We start from the raw sequence: 13208 nt of genomic DNA, 5'->3' as shown, positions 1-13208 counted from the left end.
ACAAACTTTACAACTTTCATGAAGGGACCAGCTTCGAAATCCAACATTATAATTCATAAACCTTAAATTTATATTTAACCGTTGATTGCCATTTACGCTTTATTCTTCTTACTGAATTTCATTTTTTAAATTTTCTTTTTTGAAAACATGATCATCTGGTGGATGTAAGAAGATGAACGGTTCAGATCTTTAATATCACGTTTCGATATTTACAGTTAACTGAAATATAAGTCGATGTCATATAGTTTGTAGAAACTTTATAAACATCAAGCAATATTTTCACTAACCGTAGAACTCTAAATATAATATCAATGATCCAAACTGTTCAACTTCCTGCATCCTCTAATAGATCAAGTTTTCAAAAAAGAAAATCTGAAGAAAAAAACAAAATTTAATGAGAACAATGAAGCGTAAATATAAACAACAATCAACGGTTAAATTTTGATCTATGATTTATATGATTATAGTGGCGAATTTCGAAGTTAAGCTCTTCATGAAAGTTGTAAAACTTGTCATTACGAGCGTTTATATATTTTTTCTACATTTTTTTACACTTCTCCATTAATTAAAAAACTATTAAAGACTTTGGGTAAGTGAAAATATACTTAAAAGAAAATTGCATTTTTATGTTTTGGATGTGACAATATGATATGTATATACTTATTTAGTATTATGTTTTTCATTTGATTATTTATTGGTTTAAAATATATTTTCCTTAATGGGTAACGGGTCGGGTCATATTACCTGTTAATATTATCGGGTCGATTTCAGGTCGGGTCATTTTACCTATTTATTTTAATGGGTGATACACGACACGACCCGTTAAGATATCGGGTATGACACGAACACGGAAAACACGACACAAATGCCAAGTTTACTTGGAAGTAAGGCTATTGGAAATATGCCTTATAGTCAATCATTGGTGGTACTTTATGAATATTTCAAATGTTAAACTAATAAAGGTATAGATTATTGTTTAAAGTCATCTCATTAAATGTTAATTATACACTTAAACAATAAGTTTAAGGAATATGTAACCAAGAGAATGTAATCGAAAAAAGTTAAATTCATGAGATTTAGATTCATGAGATTTTTCTCTTTCATACATATATCCTAATTGTTCTTGATCATAAGATTGTCAATTGGGTATTGACAATCCGGATAGTCTCTAGTCATTAGTGTGAATGACACCAAAACAAGTATATAGGTGCTTAATAGAGAGTGAGTCCACTAAACATGATCAACCATGAGTTCTTATGCTCATGTCATATAAAAACTCATAGTTCAAATAATGCAAAGTAGTTCTTTGACTTAGAACATCATAGTTCTCTATAGTTCTTTAGTCTTGGCTATTTTGAAGGAATCTCATTTGAGGGTGTCCATGGTATAGTTGGAGTTAAGTTGCTTAATCATTAGGGCATGTGAATGTACAACAAGGGATCTCTAACCTTGAAACTATTGGTGAGAATACTCCATTCTATGATTAAGAATATTTGGCCAAAGTATGAATAAAATTTAGAAAGTTGTTCTAATTCACATTTAAGGTAATCATATAAACTAGAGAATCACAGTGGATAGTGACATCAATAAACTATCATCCAAACAATATGATCAAGAGTATTGATTTAGAGAATGACCATATTGCATTCTAATTCCAAGCTGAATAGGTTCCTATTCTGATTAGCTTAGGCAACTATGACATACTGCTAGGTGTCACTCATGGTTTATGCTAGATGTCACTCACAGTTTATGCTAGGTGTCACTCATAGTCTGTGAAAGCCCTATTGATAAATAATCACTAAAGGAGAATTGAAAATAAGCTTCAATTCATAATGAATTAGTAAGAATTTTAATCACCCACTGCCTCGCTAAAAGGAACCTAATAGATCGCACATCATGTAAGTAATGATTGAAGAATATTACAGAGTTAAGTAAGGAAAATTAAATAATTTAATTGGTTATAGCTATGATTAATTAATAGTTAATTCTTTTAAAAATTAAGTTTGTTTTATACCTGTAGTTAGTTTTGGGTTACTTAAGTTCTATGACAACTTAAATTAAAGAGGGCCCAAATGGCCCCATCACGAACCGGCATAAAGAAATAAAACAAGGCTTCTCCTTTAGCCACTTAATTGTAATTTTTATATTAAGGGCTTTATAGCCAAAAGGCTCATTAGGGTTTCAATAGGCAAAATAGAGCTCTCTCTCTCTCTCTCTCTCTCTCTCTCTCTCTCTCTCTCTCTCTCTCTCTCTCTCTCTCTCTCTCTCTCTCTCTCTCTCTCTCTCTCTCTCTCTCTCTCTCTCTCTCTCTCTCTCTCTCTCTCTCTCTAGGAGGCTGGCCCTCTAAGCGAAGAAATGCTAGCATTATTCTTCTCCTAAGCCACTCATCTTCTTCATTAATCATCATTGGTGTCGAAACTTAGAGACCTCCAACTTCAGTGGCTTTTGGAGAATCATTCAAGAATCCAAATCCAAGAATGCAAGGAGGCAATGTGATGGAGACGAAGTTCAACTAAAGGAGATAAATGAAGACTCTCTCATGGGTGATTAGCCTTGCTTATGCAAAGAGGAACTTTAAAGGTATAAAGAAATCTCAACTCTTTCTCTTTGAATTGGAGTTGACTTTTGGTTCACAACTACTTGACTTTGAATTTAATGGGTAAATTTTAGTTTTTCAGTGCATATGCTTTAGCTTCTGCCATTTAATTTTTATATGTATGTTGCTCAAATGAACTGAGTTTATGCAAATGTTTCCTTTAAAGGCCCACACGAGCCTCTGGCTCTTTTTCGAAGCCTCATAAAAGAGAAAGCCTAGATCTACACCTCACCTCAGTTGCATGCCATTGGGCTTGGGGCTGCTGACAGCTTCTCCCTCCCTCATCACACTTTCTCCACCGCTATTCCCATCCTCTTCACCTTTTTCTCCTAGCCCATCTGCCTTCTTCCCCCCCTTAACTGCTGCCTTTCCCATTACCTTTTTCTCGTTCTCCTTCATCGGTGTTGTTACTCAACACCTCTTCTCCCCCTTCATTTTGTTGGCAACCAATTTTCATAGCTTCGATGGAGGCCTTTCTTCCAAACTGGGTTTTTCTCTCATACGAAGGAAAAAAAAATTTCCTTAATTTAGGGCTAAATTCATGTATTTATGTTGGATATGTGGTTGTTGGTCAGATCACTCGAATCCACCTCCTACAACTGATTTCCATCGTGAATTTGTGGTAGTTAAGAATCTCACTAGAAGCGATATGGTTGTAGGTGGTCTTGGCTAGGTATCGAATCCCTCGTTGTGGAGACGAGCCATGATGGATTCATTCTCGAATTAGTGTAGATTGTGTTTGTTCTGTTTGTCTCACTTTGTGAGTGACGTGGTCTCATCTGTCAGCGATGACTTATGTAGTTTCCCTTGTGCCGACGACTTTACAGGAGATCTGGTATAGGTTTGTTGCGTCTATCGCCATTGTAGCAAATTTGTACTGGTGATCTTGTGTTTGTGGCAATTGTATAAGGGTTTGATCATTTTATTTATATGTGCAAATTACCTCCAAATCAATATACTGGTCACTAGAGAAGTGTACCTAGGTGGCATCCGTTGTAATGATTCTTAGTTCTAATGAAATCGCGATCGCTTCTTGTAAAAAAAAAACGAATAAGAGGATTACATCTGAATTCTCTTCGGATGTGATCTATTCAACTCCCCCCTCTCAATACCACTTTGTATATAACAAAATAAACATAGAATTGACGAAGTATGATGAGTCTAATTGAAAGATTTCATCCTATTGTTGTTAGGTAACTATAAACTTGTTATGTGGAATGAAAAGGTCACATGGAAGAATGGCAAAAAGACACCAAAGGCCTCTCCGCCAATTCTAACCTATAACTCCGCCAATTCTAACTTAACATATATAGGTAATAAACACTTTCTGATTCGAATGTTTTTCTTCGAGATAATTTTCAAATAAGTATTAAGAAATGGAATGGTTTCGGTTATGAAATTTAAGGTAAATTATGGTTAAATACCAAGTCGGATAATGGTTTTGAGGAAAAGTACCAGAACATCCCATATTTGGCGAATTCATGACATGGCTTTTTTTACAAAACTTATGACACAAGTTTTTGTAAGGCCGGCCCATTTTATAATATATTTTAATGATCCAGACCATCTATCTTTTATAACATCATTCACATATCACTCTTACCAAAAAATTAGACAAATTCAATATTATTAAGATATTATTCTGTAGTAAAAAAAATAGACGAATACGGTTCCACAAAGAAATATTCAAATTTATGTGATTTTGGATAAATATGATCTTTGAAAAAAGACCTAAAAGATAAACTGTTCGAATAATTAAAATACATTATGATTTTATGATTGAGCATCACAAAAAGGTGTATCAAAAGTTATGTAATAAAAAGTGGTGGCTGGATCCGTCGTCTTTGTTTAAAACTATTGATATCTTCAAGTCACTGTTGAGAGTGACATCAAAACAACAGCATTAAATGTTTTTTCTTTCATCAATCATATTTTTAAAAAAATGATGAATAACTTCAAGTCACAGTCAACCAATGACATCAAAATAGTAGTATAAAACGTAAATTTTTCCTCCTTAATCATTATTTTTGTGAGAGTATTGACTTTTAGAGATTTTTAAAAATAATCCAATTTACGTTAATTTTCTAAAAGTCACTATCTGGTGCGGTCTCAACAAATTAGCCGGTGCATGTAAATTGAAGGCTCTAATACAAAGGTGTTTTCTTGTTCATTGAGGCCATCTCCAACCGAAGGCTGGCCAGAGGGCTCGTTTTAGCCCTCTGGCCCTCCAAGATTCTCCAAGATATTAATATTTTAATGAACAGTACAGGGCCATATTTGCCTCCGTCTCCAACCGAGGGCCAGAGGGCCAGAGGGCTCGTTTTAGCCCTATCACAAAAAACCGTCTCCAACCGAGGGCCAAAGGGCCATAAGGCCAAACATAATTTATTATTTAAAAACTACAACTAAAATGTTGTTTAAGTTTCATGTTGTATAATTTTTATGTTGGTTAATTTTATTTAATGTTGTTTCATATTGTTTAATGTTGTTTCATGTTACTTAATTTAATTTAATGTTGTATAATGGCTTAGGAAATTATATGAAAAAAATAGAATTTAAAAAAAATATGAAACAAATTTTGTCAAATAGAAGTTATAGGAAAAAAAATGGAATTTAAAAAAAATATGAAACAAATTTTGTGAAATAGAAGTTATAGGAAAAAAATGGAATTTAAAAAACAATATGAAGTAAATTTTGTGAAATAGAAGTTATAGGAAAAAAAAATATGAAACAAATTTTGTGAAATAGAAGTTGTGAAATAGAAGTTATAGGAAAAAAATGGAATTTAAAAAAAACCAAATTTTGTGAAATAGAAGTTATAGGAAAAAATAGAAGTTATATGAAAAATGTTGTAAATAAAAAAGAATAATAATAATGTAAAAAAAAAAAACAAATCAAATGCAACGGCTAGTAGCCGTTTCATTTGAATTTTTTTTAAAACAATCCTGTCGGTTATAACCGACAGGAATACACCATTATTTATTATATTAAATAATAGCATGTATTCCTGTCGGTTATAACCGACAGGAATAACAAAACATTAAAAAAAAAAAGAGCCAGCCCGGGGCTGGCTGGCTGGCCGAAAGCAGCCAGCCCTCCAGCCCTCCAGCCCTCTCCGATCCCGTGGGGTCCTCCCAGATTCCAGAGCCCTCTGGCCTAGCCCTCGGTTGGAGACGGTTTTAGGGCTATTTTCGGCCCTCTGGCCCTCTGGACCCTTCGGTTGGAGATGGCCTGAGTGTTTGAGTTGTCCTTATCAATCATTAACCCTTGATTTTTCATATCCACATGCAATAAAAATAGACAACACAAGGCTGATATCAAAGGAATTGGAGGGCATTTTTGTCATTTCATTGTTAATGAACAGTGCTCTTTCTCACAAGATGAGCACCATAGTAGATAATATTTAACAAATAAAATGCATCATATGTGTGTGTGATATATATGAATAGGATAATGCTAGAGATATTAAAATTTTAAAACAAATTTGCAAACCAAATGATATGTCACCAATTGAAAATAAAGAAATTGCAAAAATCAACCCATTTTCTTAATCTTGGGACTGAAATAGGACAAACCGACCATGAATAAGTCATGTACGTGCACAACAATATGACAGAAATATGATTTTTTTTACAACTTAAAATGACCTAATTGGTCTTCATATAAATGAGTTAATTTCTCATTTTCTGATCTGCCTCTCTACTATTTCTCTCTCCATGCACCTCCCACACTCTCTTCTTCCCAAGCCTCTTTCTTCTCCCTTCGCATTAATTTCCTTCACCAAACACTAACCCTAACTTTAACCCTAGCCCCCCTTTCACTCTCCTTGTCTCTCTCTAATCTCATCAAAATCCTTTCCACCCTAAAAAGATTTCAATTCCACACCATGGATTCGCAGCCCAACAACCTCTTTGACATGCGTCGCAGCCCGACACTGCCAACGACGCATACACCTTCCTCGAATTCAACACCCAGGGCGAGGACTTTGACTACCCGAAGTTCCGCGACCCAATTCACTCTTCTGTTGCCTGGCCCACTCCTTCAGATTCCTTATCGGAACCTGCAAACCGGGACCGTGGCAGTGGAGGGGTCTGGTCGGACCACCAGTCCAGTGCGTCGGCGGTTTCAGCTGCGCCGGGCAGCGCCACAAAGGCTAGGGTAGGTGGGTCGGGCAGTTACTCCGAGAATAATCAGGTGGTGGACGTCCTAATTGTAATGAGTGTGCTTAACTTTGAGGACACAGGGATGACGAAAACTACGAGTTTGGGAAAGGGGATTTCACGGAACATGCGTGCCGGTACTGCAGCAGTGCGTCGAATCCGGCTTTCAACGCCAAGACTTGTAAAATATTATATTTCTTTGTGTGTTTACTAAAAATTGGCACAAATTGGTGTTTTGTTTGATGAATTTTCAGGATACGTTCACTGTATATACACGACATGCACATGAGTTTGTACAATTTATATGTTGGTATTTTCGTCATTTCTGTTTTGTGCATGGTGTGCATGGTGTGCATGGTTTGTGCATGGCCAGTTTGTCATATTTTAGTCCTAAAATTAAGAAAATGGGTCATTTTTGGCAATATTTCTAAAAAATAAGCACGTTAATAAACACTTAAGTAATAATTCAATTATCAACAAGTGGTTTTATGTGTAGTGGTACAAGGTGTTCTTCACCGTGAGGTTTTGGGGTTCCAACCGGAAAGAAGATATTTCTGAAGGTATTTTTATTTATATGAGGATGAAGTGATTGGTCGCAGAATAATCTTGTCGGCCGGACCACCTTCGTCGAAAAATCTCGTCAGTAGGTTACCTTCACCGGAAAATATCGCCGCAAGGATCAGTTGCGTAAACATTTAACTCTTTTCCCATTCCAATATGAAGGATTCGTTAATTAAATAATAGATAGCAAATGGATCAGTTTGAAAATAAATAAATTGCTAGTTGTAGAATATTACTCTCACCAGAATTAACCTCAACTAAAATAATAAGAGTTCGGATAATTTAGACCCCTCCATTTTGGCTTAAGTAAAGGGACCTTGAAAATCTCGTTGGCAGATCATCATCGCAGGAAAATCTTGTAGACCGTTCGTCGCAAAAGGTATTAGGATTAAATGGTTAATTTTTTTTTAATTAAATGATTTTGTTGAGTTTTTTTTTTTGTTACCTAAACTAAACATGTGGTATTTTTCCTTCACTTTTCTTTAAAAATAGTATTTAAATTACTAAATGATTCTAAAAAATTTATACGATACAGAAACACTATTCGGAAAGGTGATATAAGTGCATTCCTCTTTTAATCGGAATATGCAAAATAAATAAAAATATACACACACACATACATCCTTGGCAAAAACAAAGACAATAATTAAAGAGTGGTGTATCCATCACTGTTCTAAAAATTTATGCCTAGCCTCGTCTAGGTTCTGTGTAGGCGCTAGACATCTGGTCACCGTCCCGATTAATTTATAAGCGTTTAAAATTAATAAATGGTGCCTAAACCTATATAGGCGCCCCTAGGTCACGATTCCCACTTAGATAAAAAAAATAGATAAATTTCATTTGCATTTTATTTTTTCAATAAATTGTAAAAGACTTGTTAAATACTTGGATAAACAACCATTTTTTATTTGTTTCCCATGACTTCAATATGTTCTAATATTTCATAAACTATGTTATTCTATTTTGCAATTTATATATTTCAATACAATTATGTATTCTTTTTAGCATAGTAGACATTTGTTTATATGACATATAATAACTTTAATTAAAATTAAAAATACTATCTAGGCCCAAGCTAAGCGCTAACCTCCTACCGCCGCTCAATTAGTGCCTACCATCTTTTAGAACCTTATTATCCACACACTCATTTTTAGCTTCCACACACTCCTTGTTACTTTTTGTCCTTTGATCTTATTCAAATCATATGATTCGATGGCCGAAAATTGAGAGTAGTGTGTGGGAGGTAATAATAAGTGTATGAATAGTACTGCCTAATTAAATTCAAACTATGCAAAATATAACCATGCAGAAAAATATAATGGGAGAAGGGAATTATTATTTTTTTTATTATTGATACACCATGGGGTATTACATTTAACATGATCCTGGTGTTGTACTTAGAAGACAGTTACATCCGGCGGAGGTTCCTCATAATCCGCATCGGATAAGGCAGGCGGTATAGGTTCAACTTCTGGTGGCAGCATAGGCGGCGGCATAGGTTCTTGAACAGCTGAATTTGTTTCTGTTGTGTTCAACAATCTTGCTTCAGCTGCAATGATTCCATAAGAGAGAATCAATGCAAGAAGAAACACATTTGTACACAGAAGCTTGGATCTTTTGGATACCAGCGCCATGAGAGAGAGAGAGGGAGGTGTGTGCTTTCAACTGAATGTTATGAAGGGTATATATAGGATAGTAAGACGAGCAACATTTACTGCTCTCACACAACGTTATATGCATGGATGGATAAGACTCACGAGGAAGAGCAACTCATAACTGCCACTGCATGGATGGATAAGGTAAGAATTGCTTGGTTCCGGAAAAAAGGCTGAAGACCTGTCAGAATTTCAGGTTTGGCAAAAGCATCTATGCATCCTTTTTTTTTTATTTAACAAATGATATTATATACCTTAAGAGATGAGCAATGAGCTAAACTTCATAATAGGCTAGTAATAATATGGTTCAAATTCGTTTTGGTGAGACTTTAACCTAAAACTCTTACTTACAAATGAAAAGAATTATCATTTAGTTTTAAATGACTTATTTTCCTTTAAATTCAACATTTTTCTTGCCTCGTGCGATTATACGTTATGTTCCGTTCATGACATAAATTTCCCTAGTGGTCCGAATCAAAAGATTCTGTCTGATTGACTAGTAGTCCTAAATTTACATGAATCACATAATGAATTCAATCATATATCTAATTAATAAAAGTGAAACTCAAGGATATACACAAGTCTCAGTTTAATAAATCAAGATGTGGTTTAGAATGTGCATGGTCTCAGAAAATGATTCAAATAGCTTTCTTTTTGTCACATTGTGCACTGGGCAGAGGCCAAAGGCCTTTCAATTCGAAAACCACGGGTTGAACCAAATAGGGAATTGAGCTAAGTTATATAATGGTACTATTAAGATTTCATACTTGATTTAGGGTTGGTTTGAGATTGTAGTGCTTTTTTTTTTTTTTTTTTAAATTATTAAAAAATCTGAAACATTAAAAGTGTTTGGTAAAACAAAAAAAAATGTTTTTTTTTTAAACTACTGTCAATGAAAGTAGAAAAGCAGAAGTAGGAGAGATTCTTCAGTGTGATTGGTACACGGGGTGGTACACCACATGTCACTGTACAAATTGTGGGAAATGTGTGCTAAAAGGTTAATAATTTAAAAAATAAAATTTCCCACCACTCCTATTAAAACACGTGGTGTACAACTTGTGTTCTCGTCACAACTAAAAGTTTCTCCAGAAGTAGAATCAACTATGCTTCTACAAAATGCTTTTTTTTTTCTTCAAAGCATAGTAATTAATGCTCATTTACCCCCACGTGTTTCACAAAATTACAATATTTGCCCCTACATTATTGTTTTTGACAATTATTAGATCACATTAAATGCCATATCATTTTTAATCATTTAACATATTCAAAGTAATTTATATAAAAGTTTACCAAACACTCAAACACTTTTTTTTATATTAAAAACACTTTTACAAAAAAAAAAGTTTGTCAAACATTCAACAACTTTATTTTACAGTTGTTTATTCTCATAGCACACAGTTTTTATTATTTTTTTAATTTTTTTTAAACACAACAATACCAAACTAGCCCTTAGCAGCCCACTACTAATCACATTTATATTGATTATCACGTGCACATATGTATAAGTGGTAATATATTTTCTCAAGTTTCAACATGGAGCACAAGAATTATGACTTACAAATGATGACAAATACTAAATCTTAGTGATACTAAATCATAGTGATGGCGGCAGATGTCAATTATTATGTTATTTTTTAATATTGGCACAAAAGTTTTTAAAAGATTCAGGATCAAAAGTTCCAATATTAAATCCAACCGTAAGTGGTGGCTCATGCATGTCGTAAGTTTTGTTGTTGCATGATCATATTATCGTTCACACAATCTAAATATTGTTGCAAATATGCAAATGATCAAGCTTTGAAATCAAGTAATACAAGACAAATTAATAAAATCCAAATTTATTTATTTTATTCTGATATAGGATGGACTAGGGGACGACTGTCAAAAACTTACCCAAAGCTATCAAAATTTATTAGAAAAGTAAAACGTACGAGGAGAAAAAGTAGCCAAAACCTCGAAGAAAAAAATACAAACAAGGTTGTAGAAACCTATATGAAACGGTAGTTGGGCATGCGTAACCGGTCTCTATGACAAAAAGAAGAAATAGGAGTCGTATGTTAATCTCACCAAGTAAGAACATAGATAAGAATAATATACTATACTGTCTAACTACAGATGAAAGCCAGAATCATATTTTACAACCAAATTATTCATATAGTACATTCTAATAAACCCTTCATTAACTAATATTCTAAATATAGTATGATCAATTGCACTTCATGACAGTCATGAACTTAATTGGACCCATATACAAATAAAGAAGTTAACAATTATTTAATTTACTGGTTTGGCTCTGCTACTTGAGGTCCAGTAGAATGACCAGCACCGGGACTGTGCCCTGGCGTCGTGGGCCGGAAATTGTCAGTAGGAGCACTCTCATAGCCAAGAACCTGTGGCACAAAGTCTAATAATTCACTTTCCAACACGTTTCGGCGCGAGTTGAGATAATTGTCGCCGCTGATTGATGTCGATCCCCCTTTAGTATGATCTGTTTTTAGCGACCTTTCTTCAGTTGAAATGATCCCATAAGAGAAAATTAGAACAAGAAGAAGAACGATGAGCTTGCCATTGGCCATGATAATAAGATTAGTATATAAAACAACTGATGGAAGAGAGAGAGAGAGAGAGAGAGAGAGAGAGAGGTGTGCTGTGGTTCCAACTGAATGCAATAGAGGGTATTTATAGAGTTTGAGCTGGGGAGTTGAAGTAGTGGAGTGAAATACTTGAAAAATGAAATTTGAGCAAATTAAAAGAGGTACTAGTAAATTAATTAAAAATTAAACGGTTAAATGATTACATGTTTCCCTCCTCAACATTCTCAGTTTGCACGTCCCATGCATAACCATGTAGTCTGTTGCCAACTCGCCGCACAGTGCTTTTCAAATGTGTTTTCTAGCTTGATGAGACGTTTCTGGTATGAATCCAGTATTTGACCTACCAGTAGTGCTTGGGTTGCCTCTTGATTCTAATCTTTCCTTGCTGGAAATTAAAGTTGCGTGCGCAGCTAGGATGTGCTGTAACCATTCATGCATATTCAACTATTTTATGTGGCCAACATAACGAAAAGAACATTTCATATCTCATGTTGTCAATGTGATGAAAACATTAAATATGTTTTACCTTTTTATTTATTTATAAATGTATGTTTTTCGAAATAACATATTCATTAAAGATGGAACGAATACATATATGTATGCCTTATTATCTTTTAAAATGGTTGAAGGAAAAAATAGTATTACACATGCGCCAAAGAGAAACTAATTTTCTCTATCATCTAGGAAAAGGTCTACAATATATGTCTTAATTCCTACCGGTTACTGCCACTTAGTATTATGATTTGGTGGTATTCCTCTTTGTTTAGAAGTGAAAGGTCTTAGGTTCGAATCTCGTGCATAGCCAATTCGATACCAAATTAGGTTGCACATTGTGTGGTTTAACCGAACTCTCCCTCCCCCTAGTATAAAGATATCGATGTACTAAAACAAATTTCGTCCCGGTTACTAATAATACAATTGTTAAGCAGAAAGGATACAAATCAATTAAAATCAAATTCATCAGAAAAATTAAAATCAAATCCAACACTAGGGTTTAAGAAAAATAAAAATCATCTGAATTAAGGATCGAAATTGAATTTTCTATACTATTCAGTTTGCCAAGTTTTAAAAGTGTGCAGACAAATGGGGTGAAAGTTAAAGGGCCGTTTTGTGCGCTGGTTATTATGAATCATGATAAGTATCAACCTTGGATATTGTGTGGGGATATGGGCTATATAACTAAATCTCCTTTTGAATCTTTCATATTCCACGATCGAGTATATATTTCAAACTGTACGTACGTAATGCCATTTTTTTTCAGTTGAGCACTGATGCATCTGGCCATGATTCTCTCGCCAACTCCAAGCTCTCCAAGTATCCATTATTATGAGATCAACTTTGGTCAAGTTGTTCAACTGAAGTTAGGAGATGGATAAATTCTAAAAAAAAAGTTATCTTTTTTTATTCAAGTGAAAGTAGAAGATGTAGCTTTATATATGATTCTACTCTCCTCAATTCTCTTATCTTTTTCACTAGGAAACAAAGTGTTGTGACTTTGTTACAACATCAATAGTTATTTTTGAACTATTAACAAATAGATACACGTGTTATATGTAACATGAGAGCATTACTTAGTGAGTGTGTGACAAATAAGAACACATAGTTAACATTAATGTCATATGTGCTTAGTGGTCTGGTCGCA

The sequence above is a fragment of the Malus sylvestris genome, chromosome 8 (assembly GCF_916048215.2).
Source record: "Malus sylvestris chromosome 8, drMalSylv7.2, whole genome shotgun sequence".
NCBI lineage: Eukaryota > Viridiplantae > Streptophyta > Magnoliopsida > Rosales > Rosaceae > Malus > Malus sylvestris.
Note: the sequence above shows the minus strand (reverse complement) of the source record.